A 21432-nucleotide genomic window follows, 5' to 3' on the forward strand; every position below is an offset into this window, starting at 1 on the left:
AGCTTGATTAAGACATATGTATTGCAGCGACAGTATTTCCCAGTTACAAATGGGAATAAAAACAACATCCCCGAGGGATTGAACCAACGACATTTAACTGATGTTGCCAATGGAGCGCGTTACAGAGAGCGCGAGGTCCCGCCTTTACAGTCACACGCTGATGATAATACAGATGTTTAAATAAACAGGCATATCTGTGGACTTGTGGTCTTTCTACATTGGGACTCATAGTCTAGTCCTAGGCTATTGTAGGCACTGGCGTATCTTTTAGTGGAATGAGAGGCATTCTGTAGTCGCGTGAAAGGACCTTTCAAGTCAATCTGATCTGTATTGTCCTGTGAAAAAAAGCGTTCTTAGACACAGTGAGGAGTTTTTGGGGATAATGGGAAAATCATTTCCAACTAAATGACAGGAATTTCTTAGTCCAATCATGAGGTGTGCTATGCTTTTTTATACTGTGGCGGAAAGAGAGAGAGTATAACAGTCATTATAAATAAAGGGCCAAGGAAGTGACAGTTTATGGAAGGAACAATTTGCACATAGTTTTAGAATGTGGTCAGGAGGAGGACAATGTGCTTACACATATCAAACATTAGAAGGTAGACATTATGGAAGCACATATATTTCTTTATTTTTATTGTATTTGGGGAGAGGGGGTTAATATAGCACGTCCAATGTGGAAAAGTGCTTTCCATAGCACCTTGCAGGTGGGCGACATCTAGATCTGTGCAGTAGCCACCCATGCCCCAGACGTCAAAGAGAACAAGAAGTTACACATGTTGGAAGTGAGGGTGAGACATTGAGGAGATATGATCCCCGTATGAAGTCGAGAGAAGGAGGAGGCGTGAACGTGCATCCATGTATGCAGGCGAGAAGGGAAGGAGCATTGGTCATGCATCCCTGCATGAGGGTGAGACAGGGAGGAGATATGATCCCGTATGAAGCCGAGAGAAGGAGGAGGCGTGAACGTGCATCCATGTATGCGGGCGAGACAGGAAGGAGCGTTGGTCATGCATCCCTGCATGAGGGTGAGACAGGGAGGAGATATGATCCCCGTATGAAGCCGAGAGAAGGAAGAGGCGTGAACGTTGCTCCATGTATGCAGGCGAGAAGGGAAGGAGCATTGGTCATGCATCCCTGCATGAGGGTGAGACAGGGAGGAGATATGATCCCCGTATGAAGCCGAGAGAAGGAGGAGGCGTGAACGTGCATCCATGCATGCGGGCGAGACAGGAAGGAGCATTGGTCATGCATCCCTGCATGAGGGTGAGACAGGGAGGAGATATGATCCCCGTATGAAGCTGAGAGAAGGAGGAGGCGTGAACGTGCATCCATGTATGCGGGCGAGACGGGAAGGAGCATTGGTCATGCATCCCTTCCTGAGGGTGAGACAGGGAGGAGATAAAATCCCCGTATGAAGCCGAGAGAACGACAAGACATGAACGTGCATCCATGTATGCGGGCGAGAAGGGAAGGAGCATTGGTCATGCATCCCTGCATGAGGGTGAGACAGGGAGGAGATAAAATCCCTTTATGAAGCCAAGAGAACGAGGCGGCATGAACATGCATCCTTGTATGCAGGTGTGACATGGAGTCATCATGAACATGCATCCCTTTATAAGGACATAACATGGAGGACGCATGAACATGAATGCCTGAATTTTATGGTGGTGGCCTTCGGGTGATTTGGCACGTGCAATTGGTCAAGAGCACTTCTCCTGCGCAAAAAAATAAATGTACTATTAGCACCCCGGAGGGAGCCTCTGCACTTCTTATAGGGAGAAAACTCTGCAATGGAAGGGGACAGGTTCAATAACAGCTGTAAACTCTCACAAGACCATCACTGCTCTCACACTTTCCTGCTCTCAGGCTGGCGGGCCATTATCAGCCCTGGCTGCCGCACCATTGCCAGGTTTGTGTAACTATATTATTTCTAATTGGCTCCACTTTGATGACTTTCATTTGGATTCTGACTTGATTATTGAGATCTTAAATAAGTGACTGGGGATCAGGTGTCCACTTATTCTCATGGATAACATCACAACCAACCTTTAATTCAAACATGAGTCATGACATCACAGATGGAGTACAGCTTATGATAGAGGTGGAACGTCGCATTGTAGCTGCCCAAGTAGCTCGCCGTGATCGTATAGTGGTTAGTACTCTGCGTTGTGGCCACAGCAACCTCGGTTCAAATCCGAGTCACGGCATTGCGGTGAGGCAATGTCACGGCAGTTGGGCAGATATTTTAGAATTTCCATTAATACATTGGCAATCTCTGTGGAGGACTGAAACAATTCGATATGTCCTGTTACTGTTATGAACCTTTTGTTTCTTTAATGCTCTTTGCACACTTTTTCATCGGGTGACTGTAATGTATTTCAACCAAATCTAATTAAGAGCGCATTATGTGGTGACATTTGCAGTACATGAAACATTATAACACTGCCATTTACGTCAATAACCACTAGCTTGATTAAGACATATGTATTGCAGCGACAGTATTTCCCAGTTACAAATGGGAATAAAAACAACATCCGCGAGGGATTGAACCAACGACATTTAACTGATGTTGCCAATGGAGCACGTTACAGAGAGCGCAAAGTCCCGCCTTTACAGTCACACGCTGATGATAATACAGATGTTTAAATAAACAGGCATATCTGTGGACTTGTGGTCTTTCTACATTGGGACTCATAGTCTAGTCCTAGGCTATTGTAGGCACTGGCGTATCTTTTAGTGGAATGAGAGGCATTCTGTAGTCGCGGGAAAGGACCTTTCAAGTCAATCTGATCTGTATTGTCCTGTGAAAAAAAGCGTTCTTAGACACAGTGAGGAGTTTTTGGGGATAATGGGAAAATCATTTCCAACTAAATGACAGGAATTTCTTAGTCCAATCATGAGGTGTGCTAGGCTTTTTTATACTGTGGCGGAAAGAGAGAGAGTATAACAGTCATTATAAATAAAGGGCCAAGGAAGTGACAGTTTATGGAAGGAACAATTTGCACATAGTTTTAGAATGTGGTCAGGAGGAGGACAATGTGCTTACACATATGAAACATTAGAAGGTAGACATTATGGAAGCACATATATTTCTTTATTTTTATTGTATTTGGGGAGAGGGGGTTAATATAGCACGTCCAATGTGGAAAAGTGCTTTCCATAGCACCTTGCAGGTGGGCGACATCCAGAGCTGTGCAGTAGCCACCCATGCCCCAGACGTCAAAGAGAACAAGAAGTTACACATGTTGGAAGTGAGGGTGAGACATTGAGGAGATATGATCCCCCTATGAAGCCGAGAAAAGGAGGAGGCGTGAACGTGCATCCATGTATGCAGGTGAGAAGGGAAGGAACATTGGTCATGCATCCCTGCATGAGGGTGAGACAGGGAGGAGATATGATCCCCGTATGAAGCCGAGAGAAGGAGGAGGCGTGAACGTGCATCCATGTATGCGGGCGAGACAGGAAGGAGCATTGGTCATGCATCCCTGCATGAGGGTGAGACAGGGAGGAGATATGATCCCCGTATGAAGCCGAGAGAAGGAGGAGGCGTGAACGTGCATCCATGTATGCGGGCGAGACAGGAAGGAGCATTGGTCATGCATCCCTGCATGAGGGTGAGACAGGGAGGAGATATGATCCCCGTATGAAGCCGAGAGAAGGAGGAGGCGTGAACGTGCATCCATGTATGCGGGCGAGACGGGAAGGAGCATTGGTCATGCATCCCTTCCCGAGGGTGAGACAGGGAGGAGATAAAATCCCCGTATGAAGCCGAGAGAACGAGGAGACATGAACGTGCATCCATGTATGCGGGCGAGAAGGGAAGGAGCATTGGTCATGCATCCCTGCATGAGGGTGAGACAGGGAGGAGATAAAATCCCTGTATGAAGCCAAGAGAACGAGGCGGCATGAACATGCATCCTTGTATGCAGGTGTGACATGTAGTCATCATGAACATGCATCCCTTTATAAGGACATAACATGGAGGACGCATGAACATGAATGCCTGAATTTTATGGTGGTGGCCTTCGGGTGATTTGGCGCGTGCAATTGGTGAAGAGCACTTCTCCTGCGCAAAAAAATAAATTTACTATTAGCACCCCGGAGGGAGCCTCTGCAGTTCTTATAGGGAGAAAACTCTGCAATGGAAGGGGACAGGGTCAATAACAGCTGTAAACTCTCACAAGACCATCACTGCTCTCACACTTTCCTGCTCTCAGGCTGGCGGGCCATTATCGGCCCTGGCTGCCGCACCATTGCCAGGTTTGTGTAACTATATTATTTCTAATTGGCTCCACTTTGATGACTTTCATTTGGATTCTGACTTGATTATTGAGATCTTAAATAAGTGACTGGGGATCAGGTGTCCACTTATTCTCATGGATAACATCACAACCAAGCTTTAATTCAAACATGAGTCATGACATCACAGATGGAGTACAGCTTATGATAGAGGTGGAACGTCACATTGTAGCAGCCCAAGTAGCTCGCCGTGATCGTATAGTGGTTAGTACTCTGCGTTGTGGCCGCAGCAACCTCGGTTCGAATCCGAGTCACGGCATTGCGGTGAGGCAATGTCACGGCAGTTGGGCAGATATTTTAGAATTTCCATTAATACATTGGCAATCTCTGTGGAGGACTGAAACAATTCGATATGTCCTGTTACTGTTATGAACCTTTTGTTTCTTTAATGCTCTTTGCACACTTTTTCATCGGGTGACTGTAATGTATTTCAACCAAATCTAATTAAGAGCGCATTATGTGGTGACATTTGCAGTACATGAAACATTATAACACTGCCATTTACGTCAATAACCACTAGCTTGATTAAGACATATGTATTGCAGCGACAGTATTTCCCAGTTACAAATGGGAATAAAAACAACATCCGCGAGGGATTGAACCAACGACATTTAACTGATGTTGCCAATGGAGCACGTTACAGAGAGCGCAAAGTCCCGCCTTTACAGTCACACGCTGATGATAATACAGATGTTTAAATAAACAGGCATATCTGTGGACTTGTGGTCTTTCTACATTGGGACTCATAGTCTAGTCCTAGGCAATTGTAGGCACTGGCGTATCTTTTAGTGGAATGAGAGGCATTCTGTAGTCGCGGGAAAGGACCTTTCAAGTCAATCTGATCTGTATTGTCCTGTGAAAAAAAGCGTTCTTAGACACAGTGAGGAGTTTTTGGGGATAATGGGAAAATCATTTCCAACTAAATGACAGGAATTTCTTAGTCCAATCATGAGGTGTGCTATGCTTTTTTATACTGTGGCGGAAAGAGAGAGAGTATAACAGTCATTATAAATAAAGGGCCAAGGAAGTGACAGTTTATGGAAGGAACAATTTGCACATAGTTTTAGAATGTGGTCAGGAGGAGGACAATGTGCTTACACATATCAAACATTAGAAGGTAGACATTATGGAAGCACATATATTTCTTTATTTTTATTGTATTTGGGGAGAGGGGGTTAATATAGCACGTCCAATGTGGAAAAGTGCTTTCCATAGCACCTTGCAGGTGGGCGACATCTAGATCTGTGCAGTAGCCACCCATGCCCCAGACGTCAAAGAGAACAAGAAGTTACACATGTTGGAAGTGAGGGTGAGACATTGAGGAGATATGATCCCCGTATGAAGTCGAGAGAAGGAGGAGGCGTGAACGTGCATCCATGTATGCAGGCGAGAAGGGAAGGAGCATTGGTCATGCATCCCTGCATGAGGGTGAGACAGGGAGGAGATATGATCCCGTATGAAGCCGAGAGAAGGAGGAGGCGTGAACGTGCATCCATGTATGCGGGCGAGACAGGAAGGAGCGTTGGTCATGCATCCCTGCATGAGGGTGAGACAGGGAGGAGATATGATCCCCGTATGAAGCCGAGAGAAGGAAGAGGCGTGAACGTTGCTCCATGTATGCAGGCGAGAAGGGAAGGAGCATTGGTCATGCATCCCTGCATGAGGGTGAGACAGGGAGGAGATATGATCCCCGTATGAAGCCGAGAGAAGGAGGAGGCGTGAACGTGCATCCATGCATGCGGGCGAGACAGGAAGGAGCATTGGTCATGCATCCCTGCATGAGGGTGAGACAGGGAGGAGATATGATCCCCGTATGAAGCTGAGAGAAGGAGGAGGCGTGAACGTGCATCCATGTATGCGGGCGAGACGGGAAGGAGCATTGGTCATGCATCCCTTCCTGAGGGTGAGACAGGGAGGAGATAAAATCCCCGTATGAAGCCGAGAGAACGACAAGACATGAACGTGCATCCATGTATGCGGGCGAGAAGGGAAGGAGCATTGGTCATGCATCCCTGCATGAGGGTGAGACAGGGAGGAGATAAAATCCCTTTATGAAGCCAAGAGAACGAGGCGGCATGAACATGCATCCTTGTATGCAGGTGTGACATGGAGTCATCATGAACATGCATCCCTTTATAAGGACATAACATGGAGGACGCATGAACATGAATGCCTGAATTTTATGGTGGTGGCCTTCGGGTGATTTGGCACGTGCAATTGGTCAAGAGCACTTCTCCTGCGCAAAAAAATAAATGTACTATTAGCACCCCGGAGGGAGCCTCTGCACTTCTTATAGGGAGAAAACTCTGCAATGGAAGGGGACAGGTTCAATAACAGCTGTAAACTCTCACAAGACCATCACTGCTCTCACACTTTCCTGCTCTCAGGCTGGCGGGCCATTATCAGCCCTGGCTGCCGCACCATTGCCAGGTTTGTGTAACTATATTATTTCTAATTGGCTCCACTTTGATGACTTTCATTTGGATTCTGACTTGATTATTGAGATCTTAAATAAGTGACTGGGGATCAGGTGTCCACTTATTCTCATGGATAACATCACAACCAACCTTTAATTCAAACATGAGTCATGACATCACAGATGGAGTACAGCTTATGATAGAGGTGGAACGTCGCATTGTAGCTGCCCAAGTAGCTCGCCGTGATCGTATAGTGGTTAGTACTCTGCGTTGTGGCCACAGCAACCTCGGTTCAAATCCGAGTCACGGCATTGCGGTGAGGCAATGTCACGGCAGTTGGGCAGATATTTTAGAATTTCCATTAATACATTGGCAATCTCTGTGGAGGACTGAAACAATTCGATATGTCCTGTTACTGTTATGAACCTTTTGTTTCTTTAATGCTCTTTGCACACTTTTTCATCGGGTGACTGTAATGTATTTCAACCAAATCTAATTAAGAGCGCATTATGTGGTGACATTTGCAGTACATGAAACATTATAACACTGCCATTTACGTCAATAACCACTAGCTTGATTAAGACATATGTATTGCAGCGACAGTATTTCCCAGTTACAAATGGGAATAAAAACAACATCCGCGAGGGATTGAACCAACGACATTTAACTGATGTTGCCAATGGAGCACGTTACAGAGAGCGCAAAGTCCCGCCTTTACAGTCACACGCTGATGATAATACAGATGTTTAAATAAACAGGCATATCTGTGGACTTGTGGTCTTTCTACATTGGGACTCATAGTCTAGTCCTAGGCTATTGTAGGCACTGGCGTATCTTTTAGTGGAATGAGAGGCATTCTGTAGTCGCGGGAAAGGACCTTTCAAGTCAATCTGATCTGTATTGTCCTGTGAAAAAAAGCGTTCTTAGACACAGTGAGGAGTTTTTGGGGATAATGGGAAAATCATTTCCAACTAAATGACAGGAATTTCTTAGTCCAATCATGAGGTGTGCTAGGCTTTTTTATACTGTGGCGGAAAGAGAGAGAGTATAACAGTCATTATAAATAAAGGGCCAAGGAAGTGACAGTTTATGGAAGGAACAATTTGCACATAGTTTTAGAATGTGGTCAGGAGGAGGACAATGTGCTTACACATATGAAACATTAGAAGGTAGACATTATGGAAGCACATATATTTCTTTATTTTTATTGTATTTGGGGAGAGGGGGTTAATATAGCACGTCCAATGTGGAAAAGTGCTTTCCATAGCACCTTGCAGGTGGGCGACATCCAGAGCTGTGCAGTAGCCACCCATGCCCCAGACGTCAAAGAGAACAAGAAGTTACACATGTTGGAAGTGAGGGTGAGACATTGAGGAGATATGATCCCCCTATGAAGCCGAGAAAAGGAGGAGGCGTGAACGTGCATCCATGTATGCAGGTGAGAAGGGAAGGAACATTGGTCATGCATCCCTGCATGAGGGTGAGACAGGGAGGAGATATGATCCCCGTATGAAGCCGAGAGAAGGAGGAGGCGTGAACGTGCATCCATGTATGCGGGCGAGACAGGAAGGAGCATTGGTCATGCATCCCTGCATGAGGGTGAGACAGGGAGGAGATATGATCCCCGTATGAAGCCGAGAGAAGGAGGAGGCGTGAACGTGCATCCATGTATGCGGGCGAGACAGGAAGGAGCATTGGTCATGCATCCCTGCATGAGGGTGAGACAGGGAGGAGATATGATCCCCGTATGAAGCCGAGAGAAGGAGGAGGCGTGAACGTGCATCCATGTATGCGGGCGAGACGGGAAGGAGCATTGGTCATGCATCCCTTCCCGAGGGTGAGACAGGGAGGAGATAAAATCCCCGTATGAAGCCGAGAGAACGAGGAGACATGAACGTGCATCCATGTATGCGGGCGAGAAGGGAAGGAGCATTGGTCATGCATCCCTGCATGAGGGTGAGACAGGGAGGAGATAAAATCCCTGTATGAAGCCAAGAGAACGAGGCGGCATGAACATGCATCCTTGTATGCAGGTGTGACATGTAGTCATCATGAACATGCATCCCTTTATAAGGACATAACATGGAGGACGCATGAACATGAATGCCTGAATTTTATGGTGGTGGCCTTCGGGTGATTTGGCGCGTGCAATTGGTGAAGAGCACTTCTCCTGCGCAAAAAAATAAATTTACTATTAGCACCCCGGAGGGAGCCTCTGCAGTTCTTATAGGGAGAAAACTCTGCAATGGAAGGGGACAGGGTCAATAACAGCTGTAAACTCTCACAAGACCATCACTGCTCTCACACTTTCCTGCTCTCAGGCTGGCGGGCCATTATCGGCCCTGGCTGCCGCACCATTGCCAGGTTTGTGTAACTATATTATTTCTAATTGGCTCCACTTTGATGACTTTCATTTGGATTCTGACTTGATTATTGAGATCTTAAATAAGTGACTGGGGATCAGGTGTCCACTTATTCTCATGGATAACATCACAACCAAGCTTTAATTCAAACATGAGTCATGACATCACAGATGGAGTACAGCTTATGATAGAGGTGGAACGTCACATTGTAGCAGCCCAAGTAGCTCGCCGTGATCGTATAGTGGTTAGTACTCTGCGTTGTGGCCGCAGCAACCTCGGTTCGAATCCGAGTCACGGCATTGCGGTGAGGCAATGTCACGGCAGTTGGGCAGATATTTTAGAATTTCCATTAATACATTGGCAATCTCTGTGGAGGACTGAAACAATTCGATATGTCCTGTTACTGTTATGAACCTTTTGTTTCTTTAATGCTCTTTGCACACTTTTTCATCGGGTGACTGTAATGTATTTCAACCAAATCTAATTAAGAGCGCATTATGTGGTGACATTTGCAGTACATGAAACATTATAACACTGCCATTTACGTCAATAACCACTAGCTTGATTAAGACATATGTATTGCAGCGACAGTATTTCCCAGTTACAAATGGGAATAAAAACAACATCCGCGAGGGATTGAACCAACGACATTTAACTGATGTTGCCAATGGAGCACGTTACAGAGAGCGCAAAGTCCCGCCTTTACAGTCACACGCTGATGATAATACAGATGTTTAAATAAACAGGCATATCTGTGGACTTGTGGTCTTTCTACATTGGGACTCATAGTCTAGTCCTAGGCAATTGTAGGCACTGGCGTATCTTTTAGTGGAATGAGAGGCATTCTGTAGTCGCGGGAAAGGACCTTTCAAGTCAATCTGATCTGTATTGTCCTGTGAAAAAAAGCGTTCTTAGACACAGTGAGGAGTTTTTGGGGATAATGGGAAAATCATTTCCAACTAAATGACAGGAATTTCTTAGTCCAATCATGAGGTGTGCTAGGCTTTTTTATACTGTGGCGGAAAGAGAGAGAGTATAACAGTCATTATAAATAAAGGGCCAAGGAAGTGACAGTTTATGGAAGGAACAATTTGCACATAGTTTTAGAATGTGGTCAGGAGGAGGACAATGTGCTTACACATATGAAACATTAGAAGGTAGACATTATGGAAGCACATATATTTCTTTATTTTTATTGTATTTGGGGAGAGGGGGTTAATATAGCACGTCCAATGTGGAAAAGTGCTTTCCATAGCACCTTGCAGGTGGGCGACATCCAGAGCTGTGCAGTAGCCACCCATGCCCCAGACGTCAAAGAGAACAAGAAGTTACACATGTTGGAAGTGAGGGTGAGACATTGAGGAGATATGATCCCCCTATGAAGCCGAGAAAAGGAGGAGGCGTGAACGTGCATCCATGTATGCAGGTGAGAAGGGAAGGAACATTGGTCATGCATCCCTGCATGAGGGTGAGACAGGGAGGAGATATGATCCCCGTATGAAGCCGAGAGAAGGAGGAGGCGTGAACGTGCATCCATGTATGCGGGCGAGACAGGAAGGAGCATTGGTCATGCATCCCTGCATGAGGGTGAGACAGGGAGGAGATATGATCCCCGTATGAAGCCGAGAGAAGGAGGAGGCGTGAACTTGCATCCATGTATGCAGGCGAGAAGGGAAGGAGCATTGGTCATGCATCCCCTCATGAGGGTGAGACAGGGAGGAGATATGATCCCCGTATGAAGCCGAGAGAAGGAGGAGGCGTGAACGTGCATCCATGTATGCGGGCGAGACGGGAAGGAGCATTGGTCATGCATCCCTTCCCGAGGGTGAGACAGGGAGGAGATAAAATCCCCGTATGAAGCCGAGAGAACGAGGAGACATGAACGTGCATCCATGTATGCGGGCGAGAAGGGAAGGAGCATTGGTCATGCATCCCTGCATGAGGGTGAGACAGGGAGGAGATAAAATCCCTGTATGAAGCCAAGAGAACGAGGCGGCATGAACATGCATCCTTGTATGCAGGTGTGACATGGAGTCATCATGAACATGCATCCCTTTATAAGGACATAACATGGAGGACGCATGAACATGAATGCCTGAATTTTATGGTGGTGGCCTTCGGGTGATTTGGCACGTGCAATTGGTAAAGAGCACTTCTCCTGCGCAAAAAAATAAATTTACTATTAGCACCCCGGAGGGAGCCTCTGCACTTCTTATAGGGAGAAAACTCTGCAATGGAAGGGGACAGGTTCAATAACAGCTGTAAACTCTCACAAGACCATCACTGCTCTCACACTTTCCTGCTCTCAGGCTGGCGGGCCATTATCAGCCCTGGCTGCCGCACCATTGCCAGGTTTGTGTAACTATATTATTTCTAATTGGCTCCACTTTGATGACTTTCATTTGGATTCTGACTTGATTATTGAGATCTTAAATAAGTGACTGGGGATCAGGTGTCCACTTATTCTCATGGATAACATCACAACCAACCTTTAATTCAAACATGAGTCATGACATCACAGATGGAGTACAGCTTATGATAGAGGTGGAACGTCACATTGTAGCAGCCCAAGTAGCTCGCTGTGATCGTATAGTGGTTAGTACTCTGCGTTGTGGCCGCAGCAACCTCGGTTCGAATCCGAGTCACGGCATTGCGGTGAGGCAATATCACGGCAGTTGGGCAGATATTTTAGAATTTCCATTAATACATTGGCAATCTCTGTGGAGGACTGAAACAATTCGATATGTCCTGTTACTGTTATGAACCTTTTGTTTCTTTAATGCTCTTTGCACACTTTTTCATCGGGTGACTGTAATGTATTTCAACCAAATCTAATTAAGAGCGCATTATGTGGTGACATTTGCAGTACATGAAACATTATAACACTGCCATTTACGTCAATAACCACTAGCTTGATTAAGACATATGTATTGCAGCGACAGTATTTCCCAGTTACAAATGGGAATAAAAACAACATCCGCGAGGGATTGAACCAACGACATTTAACTGATGTTGCCAATGGAGCGCGTTACAGAGAGCGCAAAGTCCCGCCTTTACAGTCACACGCTGATGATAATACAGATGTTTAAATAAACAGGCATATCTGTGGACTTGTGGTCTTTCTACATTGGGACTCATAGTCTAGTCCTAGGCTATTGTAGGCACTGGCATATCTTCTAGTGGAATGAGAGGCATTCTGTAGTCGCGTGAAAGGACCTTTCAAGTCAATCTGATCTGTATTGTCCTGTGAAAAAAAATGTTCTTAGACACAGTGAGGAGTTTTTGGGGATAATGGGAAAATCATTTCCAACTAAATGACAGGAATTTCTTAGTCCAATCATGAGGTGTGCTAGGCATTTTTATACTGTGGCGGAAAGAGAGAGAGTATAACAGTCATTATAAATAAAGGGCCAAGGAAGTGACAGTTTATGGAAGGAACAATTTGCACATAGTTTTAGAATTTGGTCAGGAGGAGGACAATGTGCTTACACATATGAAACATTAGAAGGTAGACATTATGGAAGCACATATATTTCTTTATTTTTATTGTATTTGGGGAGAGGGGGTTAATATAGCACGTCCAATGTGGAAAAGTGCTTTCCATAGCACCTTGCAGGTGGGCGACATCTAGAGCTGTGCAGTAGCCACCCATGCCCCAGACGTCAAAGAGAACAAGAAGTTACACATGTTGGAAGTGAGGGTGAGACATTGAGGAGATATGATCCCCATATGAAGCCGAGAAAAGGAGGAGGCGTGAACGTGCATCCATGTATGCAGGCGAGAAGGGAAGGAGCATTGGTCATGCATCCCTGCATGAGGGTGAGACAGGGAGGAGATATGATCCCCGTATGAAGCCGAGAGAAGGAGGAGGTGTGAACGTGCATCCATGTATGCGGGCGAGACAGGAAGGAGCATTGGTCATGCATCCCTGCATGAGGGTGAGACAGGGAGGAGATATGATCCCCGTATGAAGCCGAGAGAAGGAGGAGGCGTGAACGTGCATCCATGTATGCAGGCGAGAAGGGAAGGAGCATTGGTCATGCATCCCCTCATGAGGGTGAGACAGGGAGGAGATATGATCCCCGTATGAAGCCGAGAGAAGGAGGAGGCGTGAACGTGCATCCATGTATGCGGGCGAGACGGGAAGGAGCATTGGTCATGCATCCCTTCCCGAGGGTGAGACAGGGAGGAGATAAAATCCCCGTATGAAGCCGAGAGAACGAGGAGACATGAACGTGCATCCATGTATGCGGGCGAGAAGGGAAGGAGCATTGGTCATGCATCCCTGCATGAGGGTGAGACAGGGAGAAGATAAAATCCCTGTATGAAGCCAAGAGAACGAGGCGGCATGAACATGCATCCTTGTATGCAGGTGTGACATGGAGTCATCATGAACATGCATCCCTTTATAAGGACATAACATGGAGGACGCATGAACATGAATGCCTGAATTTTATGGTGGTGGCCTTCGGGTGATTTGGCACGTGCAATTGGTGAAGAGCACTTCTCCTGCGCAAAAAAATAAATTTACTATTAGCACCCCGGAGGGAGCCTCTGCACTTCTTATAGGGAGAAAACTCTGCAATGGAAGGGGACAGGGTCAATAACAGCTGTAAACTCTCACAAGACCATCACTGCTCTCACACTTTCCTGCTCTCAGGCTGGCGGGCCATTATCGGCCCTGGCTGCCGCACCATTGCCAGGTTTGTGTAACTATATTATTTCTAATTGGCTCCACTTTGATGACTTTCATTTGGATTCTGACTTGATTATTGAGATCTTAAATAAGTGACTGGGGATCAGGTGTCCACTTATTCTCATGGATAACATCACAACCAACCTTTAATTCAAACATGAGTCATGACATCACAGATGGAGTACAGCTTATGATAGAGGTGGAACGTCACATTGTAGCAGCCCAAGTAGCTCGCCGTGATCGTATAGTGGTTAGTACTCTGCGTTGTGGCCGCAGCAAACTCGGTTCGAATCCGAGTCACGGCATTGCGGTGAGGCAATGTCACGGCAGTTGGGCAGATATTTTAGAATTTCCATTAATACATTGGCAATCTCTGTGGAGGACTGAAACAATTCGATATGTCCTGTTACTGTTATGAACCTTTTGTTTCTTTAATGCTCTTTGCACACTTTTTCATCGGGTGACTGTAATGTATTTCAACCAAATCTAATTAAGAGCGCATTATGTGGTGACATTTGCAGTACATGAAACATTATAACACTGCCATTTACGTCAATAACCACTAGCTTGATTAACACATATGTATTGCAGCCACAGTATTTCCCAGTTACAAATGGGAATAAAAACAACATCCGCGAGGGATTGAACCAACGACATTTAACTGATGTTGCCAATGGAGCGCGTTACAGAGAGCGCGAGGTCCCGCCTTTACAGTCACACGCTGATGATAATACAGATGTTTAAATAAACAGGCATATCTGTGGACTTGTGGTCTTTCTACATTGGGACTCATAGTCTAGTCCTAGGCTATTGTAGGCACTGGCGTATCTTTTAGTGGAATGAGAGGCATTCTGTAGTCGCGTGAAAGGACCTTTCAAGTCAATCTGATCTGTATTGTCCTGTGAAAAAAAGCGTTCTTAGACACAGTGAGGAGTTTTTGGGGATAATGGGAAAATCATTTCCAACTAAATGACAGGAATTTCTTAGTCCAATCATGAGGTGTGCTATGCTTTTTTATACTGTGGCGGAAAGAGAGAGAGTATAACAGTCATTATAAATAAAGGGCCAAGGAAGTGACAGTTTATGGAAGGAACAATTTGCACATAGTTTTAGAATGTGGTCAGGAGGAGGACAATGTGCTTACACATATGAAACATTAGAAGGTAGACATTATGGAAGCACATATATTTCTTTATTTTTATTGTATTTGGGGAGAGGGGGTTAATATAGCACGTCCAATGTGGAAAAGTGCTTTCCATAGCACTTTGCAGGTGGGCGACATCTAGAGCTGTGCAGTAGCCACCCATGCCCCAGACGTCAAAGAGAACAAGAAGTTACACATGTTGGAAGTGAGGGTGAGACATTGAGGAGATATGATCCCCCTATGAAGCAGAGAAAAGGAGGAGGCGTGAACGTGCATCCATGTATGCAGGTGAGAAGGGAAGGAACATTGGTCATGCATCCCTGCATGAGGGTGAGACAGGGAGGAGATATGATCCCCGTATGAAGCCGAGAGAAGGAGGAGGCGTGAACGTGCATCCATGTATGCGGGCGAGACAGGAAGGAGCATTGGTCATGCATCCCTGCATGAGGGTGAGACAGGGAGGAGATATGATCCCCGTATGAAGCCGAGAGAAGGAGGAGGCGTGAACGTGCATCCATGTATGCGGGCGAGACAGGAAGGAGCATTGGTCATGCATCCCTGCATGAGGGTGAGACAGGGAGGAGATATGATCCCCGTATGAAGCCGAGAGAAGGAGGAGGCGTGAACGTGCATCCATGTATGCGGGCGAGACGGGAAGGAGCATTGGTCATGCATCCCTTCCCGAGGGTGAGACAGGGAGGAGATAAAATCCCCGTATGAAGCCGAGAGAACGAGGAGACATGAACGTGCATCCATGTATGCGGGCGAGAAGGGAAGGAGCATTGGTCATGCATCCCTGCATGAGGGTGAGACAGGGAAGAGATAAAATCCCTGTATGAAGCCAAGAGAACGAGGCGGCATGAACATGCATCCTTGTATGCAGGTGTGACATGTAGTCATCATGAACATGCATCCCTTTATAAGGACATAACATGGAGGACGCATGAACATGAATGCCTGAATTTTATGGTGGTGGCCTTCGGGTGATTTGGCGCGTGCAATTGGTGAAGAGCACTTCTCCTGCGCAAAAAAATAAATTTACTATTAGCACCCCGGAGGGAGCCTCTGCACTTCTTATAGGGAGAAAACTCTGCAATGGAAGGGGACAGGGTCAATAACAGCTGTAAACTCTCACAAGACCATCACTGCTCTCACACTTTCCTGCTCTCAGGCTGGCGGGCCATTTTCGGCCCTGGCTGCCGCACCATTGCCAGGTTTGTGTAACTATATTATTTCTAATTGGCTCCACTTTGATGACTTTCATTTGGATTCTGACTTGATTATTGAGATCTTAAATAAGTGACTGGGGATCAGGTGTCCACTTATTCTCCTGGATAACATCACAACCAACCTTTAATTCAAACATGAGTCATGACATCACAGATGGAGTACAGCTTATGATAGAGGTGGAACAACACATTGTAGCAGCCCAAGTAGCTCGCCGTGATCGTATAGTGGTTAGTACTCTGCGTTGTGGCCACAGCAACCTTGGTTGGAATCCGAGTCACGGCATTGCGGTGAGGCAATGTCACCGCAGTTGGGCAGATATTTTACAATTTCCATTAATACATTGGCAATCTCTGTGGAGGACTGAAACAATTCGATATGTCCTGTTACTGTTATGAACCTTTTGTTTCTTTAATGCTCTTTGCACACTTTTTCATCGGGTGACTGTAATGTATTTCAACCAAATCTAATTAAGAGCGCATTATGTGGTGACATTTGCAGTACATGAAACATTATAACACTGCCATTTACGTCAATAACCACTAGCTTGATTAAGACATATGTATTGCAGCGACAGTATTTCCCAGTTACAAATGGGAATAAAAACAACATCCGCGAGGGATTGAACCAACGACATTTAACTGATGTTGCCAATGGAGCGCGTTACAGAGAGCGCAAAGTCCCGCCTTTACAGTCACACGCTGATGATAATACAGATGTTTAAATAAACAGGCATATCTGTGGACTTGTGGTATTTCTACATTGGGACTCATAGTCTAGTCCTAGGCTATTGTAGGCACTGGCGTATCTTCTAGTGGAATGAGAGGCATTCTGTAGTCGCGTGAAAGGACCTTTCAAGTCAATCTGATCTGTATTGTCCTGTGAAAAAAAATGTTCTTAGACACAGTGAGGAGTTTTTGGGGATAATGGGAAAATCATTTCCAACTAAATGACAGGAATTTCTTAGTCCAATCATGAGGTGTGCTAGGCATTTTTATACTGTGGCGGAAAGAGAGAGAGTATAACAGTCATTATAAATAAAGGGCCAAGGAAGTGACAGTTTATGGAAGGAACAATTTGCACATAGTTTTAGAATTTGGTCAGGAGGAGGACAATGTGCTTACACATATGAAACATTAGAAGGTAGACATTATGGAAGCACATATATTTCTTTATTTTTATTGTATTTGGGGAGAGGGGGTTAATATAGCACGTCCAATGTGGAAAAGTGCTTTCCATAGCACCTTGCAGGTGGGCGACATCTAGAGCTGTGCAGTAGCCACCCATGGCCCAGACGTCAAAGAGAACAAGAAGTTACACATGTTGGAAGTGAGGGTGAGGCATTGAGGAGATATGATCCCGGTATGAAGCCGAGAAAAGGAGGAGGCGTGAACGTGCATCCATGTATGCAGGCGAGAAGGGAAGGAGCATTGGTCATGCATCCCTGCATGAGGGTGAGACAGGGAGGAGATATGATCCCCGTATGAAGCCGAGAGAAGGAGGAGGCGTGAACGTGCATCCATGTATGCGGGCGAGACAGGAAGGAGCATTGGTCATGCATCCCTGCATGAGGGTGAGACAGGGAGGAGATATGATCCCCGTATGAAGCCGAGAGAAGGAGGAGGTGTGAACGTGCATCCATGTATGCAGGCGAGAAGGGAAGGAGCATTGGTCATGCATCCCCTCATGAGGGTGAGACAGGGAGGAGATATGATCCCCGTATGAAGCCGAGAGAAGGAGGAGGATTGAACGTGCATCCATGTATGCGGGCGAGACGGGAAGGAGCATTGGTCATGCATCCCTTCCCGAGGGTGAGACAGGGAGGAGATAAAATCCCCGTATGAAGCCGAGAGAACGAGGAGACATGAACGTGCATCCATGTATGCGGGCGAGAAGGGAAGGAGCATTGGTCATGCATCCCTGCATGAGGGTGAGACAGGGAGGAGATAAAATCCCTGTATGAAGCCAAGAGAACGAGGCGGCATGAACATGCATCCTTGTATGCAGGTGTGACATGGAGTCATCATGAACATGCATCCCTTTATAAGGACATAACATGGAGGACGCATGAACATGAATGCCTGAATTTTATGGTGGTGGCCTTCGGGTGATTTGGCACGTGCAATTGGTGAAGAGCACTTCTCCTGCGCAAAAAAATAAATTTACTATTAGCACCCCGGAGGGAGCCTCTGCACTTCTTATAGGGAGAAAACTCTGCAATGGAAGGGGACAGGTTCAATAACAGCTGTAAACTCTCACAAGACCATCACTGCTCTCACACTTTCCTGCTCTCAGGCTGGCGGGCCATTATCAGCCCTGGCTGCCGCACCATTGCCAGGTTTGTGTAACTATATTATTTCTATTTGGCTCCACTTTGATGACTTTCATTTGGATTCTGACTTGATTATTGAGATCTTAAATAAGTGACTGGGGATCAGGTGTCCACTTATTCTCATGGATAACATCACAACCAACCTTTAATTCAAACATGAGTCATGACATCACAGATGGAGTACAGCTTATGATAGAGGTGGAACGTCACATTGTAGCAGCCCAAGTAGCTCGCCGTGATCGTATAGTGGTTAGTACTCTGCGTTGTGGCCGCAGCAACCTCGGTTCGAATCCGAATCACGGCATTGCGGTGAGGCAATGTCACGGCAGTTGGGCAGATATTTTAGAATTTCCATTAATACATTGGCAATCTCTGTGGAGGACTGAAACAATTCGATATGTCCTGTTACTGTTATGAACCTTTTGTTTCTTTAATGCTCTTTGCACACTTTTTCATCGGGTGACTGTAATGTATTTCAACCAAATCTAATTAAGAGCGCATTATGTGGTGACATTTGCAGTACATGAAACATTATAACACTGCCATTTACGTCAATAACCACTAGCTTGATTAAGACATATGTATTGCAGCGACAGTATTTCCCAGTTACAAATGGGAATAAAAACAACATCCGCGAGGGATTGAACCAACGACATTTAACTGATGTTGCCAATGGAGCGCGTTACAGAGAGCGCAAAGTCCCGCCTTTACAGTCACACGCTGATGATAATACAGATGTTTAAATAAACAGGCATATCTGTGGACTTGTGGTCTTTCTACATTGGGACTCATAGTCTAGTCCTAGGCTATTGTAGGCACTGGCGTATCTTCTAGTGGAATGAGAGGCAATTTTTAGTCGCGTGAAAGGACCTTTCAAGTCAATCTGATCTGTATTGTCCTGTGAAAAAAAATGTTCTTAGACACAGTGAGGAGTTTTTGGGGATAATGGGAAAATCATTTCCAACTAAATGACAGGAATTTCTTAGTCCAATCATGAGGTGTGCTAGGCATTTTTATACTGTGGCGGAAAGAGAGAGAGTATAACAGTCATTATAAATAAAGGGCCAAGGAAGTGACAGTTTATGGAAGGAACAATTTGCACATAGTTTTAGAATTTGGTCAGGAGGAGGACAATGTGCTTACACATATGAAACATTAGAAGGTAGACATTATGGAAACACATATATTTCTTTATTTTTATTGTATTTGGGGAGAGGGGGTTAATATAGCACGTCCAATGTGGAAAAGTGCTTTCCATAGCACCTTGCAGGTGGGCGACATCTAGAGCTGTGCAGTAGCCACCCATGCCCCAGACGTCAAAGAGAACAAGAAGTTACACATGTTGGAAGTGAGGGTGAGACATTGAGGAGATATGATCCCCGTATGAAGCCGAGAAAAGGAGGAGGCGTGAACGTGCATCCATGTATGCAGGCGAGAAGGGAAGGAGCATTGGTCATGCATCCCTGCATGAGGGTGAGACAGGGAGGAGATATGATCCCCGTATGAAGCCGAGAGAAGGAGGAGGTGTGAACGAACGTGCATCCATGTATGCGGGCGAGACAGGAAGGAGCATTGGTCATGCATCCCTGCATGAGGGTGAGACAGGGAGGAGATATGATCCCCGTATGAAGCCGAGAGAAGGAGGAGGCGTGAACGTGCATCCATGTATGCAGGCGAGAAGGGAAGGAGCATTGGTCATGCATCCCCTCATGAGGGTGAGACAGGGAGGAGATATGATCCCCGTATGAAGCCGAGAGAAGGAGGAGGCGTGAACGTGCATCCATGTATGCGGGCGAGACGGGAAGGAGCATTGGTCATGCATCCCTTCCCGAGGGTGAGACAGGGAGGAGATAAAATCCCCGTATGAAGCCGAGAGAACGAGGAGACATGAACGTGCATCCATGTATGCGGGCGAGAAGGGAAGGAGCATTGGTCATGCATCCCTGCATGAGGGTGAGACAGGGAGAAGATAAAATCCCTGTATGAAGCCAAGAGAACGAGGCGGCATGAACATGCATCCTTGTATGCAGGTGTGACATGGAGTCATCATGAACATGCATCCCTTTATAAGGACATAACATGGAGGACGCATGAACATGAATGCCTGAATTTTATGGTGGTGGCCTTCAGGTGATTTGGCACGTGCAATTGGTGAAGAGCACTTCTCCTGCGCAAAAAAATAAATTTACTATTAGCACCCCGGAGGGAGCCTCTGCACTTCTTATAGGGAGAAAACTCTGCAATGGAAGGGGACAGGGTCAATAACAGCTGTAAACTCTCACAAGACCATCACTGCTCTCACACTTTCCTGCTCTCAGGCTGGCGGGCCATTATCGGCCCTGGCTGCCGCACCATTGCCAGGTTTGTGTAACTATATTATTTCTAATTGGCTCCACTTTGATGACTTTCATTTGGATTCTGACTTGATTATTGAGATCTTAAATAAGTGACTGGGGATCAGGTGCCCACTTATTGTCATGGATAACATCACAACCAACCTTTAATTCAAACATGAGTCATGACATCACCGATGGATTACAGTTTATGATAGAGGTGGAACGTCACATTGTAGCAGCCCAAGTAGCTCGCCGTGATCGTATAGTGGTTAGTACTCTGCGTTGTGGCCGCAGCAACCTCGGTTCGAATCCGAGTCACGGCATTGCGGTGAGGCAATGTCACGGCAGTTGGGCAGATATTTTAGAATTTCCATTAATACATTGGCAATCTCTGTGGAGGACTGAAACAATTCGATATGTCCTGTTACTGTTATGAACCTTTTGTTTCTTTAATGCTCTTTGCACACTTTTTCATCGGGTGACTGTAATGTATTTCAACCAAATCTAATTAAGAGCGCATTATGTGGTGACATTTGCAGTACATGAAACATTATAACACTGCCATTTACGTCAATAACCACTAGCTTGATTAAGACATATGTATTGCAGCGACAG

The 21432-nt window shown here is 45.9% G+C and overlaps 4 non-coding genes across 4 annotated transcripts; all 4 read left to right on the forward strand.

Annotated features, from left to right (window-relative positions):
- The first annotated feature begins 4489 nt into the window (after positions 1 to 4489).
- Positions 4490 to 4561, forward strand: TRNAH-GUG (transfer RNA histidin (anticodon GUG)). The gene has a single exon. It is a non-coding gene; the product is annotated as a tRNA-His (tRNA).
- Positions 4562 to 9309: 4748 nt separating this feature from the next.
- On the forward strand, positions 9310 to 9381 carry TRNAH-GUG (transfer RNA histidin (anticodon GUG)). Its single transcript has one exon. It is a non-coding gene; the product is annotated as a tRNA-His (tRNA).
- Positions 9382 to 11660: 2279 nt separating this feature from the next.
- On the forward strand, positions 11661 to 11732 carry TRNAH-GUG (transfer RNA histidin (anticodon GUG)). Its single transcript has one exon. It is a non-coding gene; the product is annotated as a tRNA-His (tRNA).
- A 9336-nt stretch (positions 11733 to 21068) lies between these two features.
- Positions 21069 to 21140, forward strand: TRNAH-GUG (transfer RNA histidin (anticodon GUG)). Its single transcript has one exon. It is a non-coding gene; the product is annotated as a tRNA-His (tRNA).
- Positions 21141 to 21432: the final 292 nt, after the last annotated feature.

Source organism: Ambystoma mexicanum (genome assembly GCF_040938575.1).
Source record: "Ambystoma mexicanum isolate Mex_15411 chromosome 12 unlocalized genomic scaffold, UKY_AmexF1_1 Mex_chr12_unloc.1, whole genome shotgun sequence".
NCBI classification, from domain to species: Eukaryota; Metazoa; Chordata; class Amphibia; order Caudata; family Ambystomatidae; genus Ambystoma; species Ambystoma mexicanum.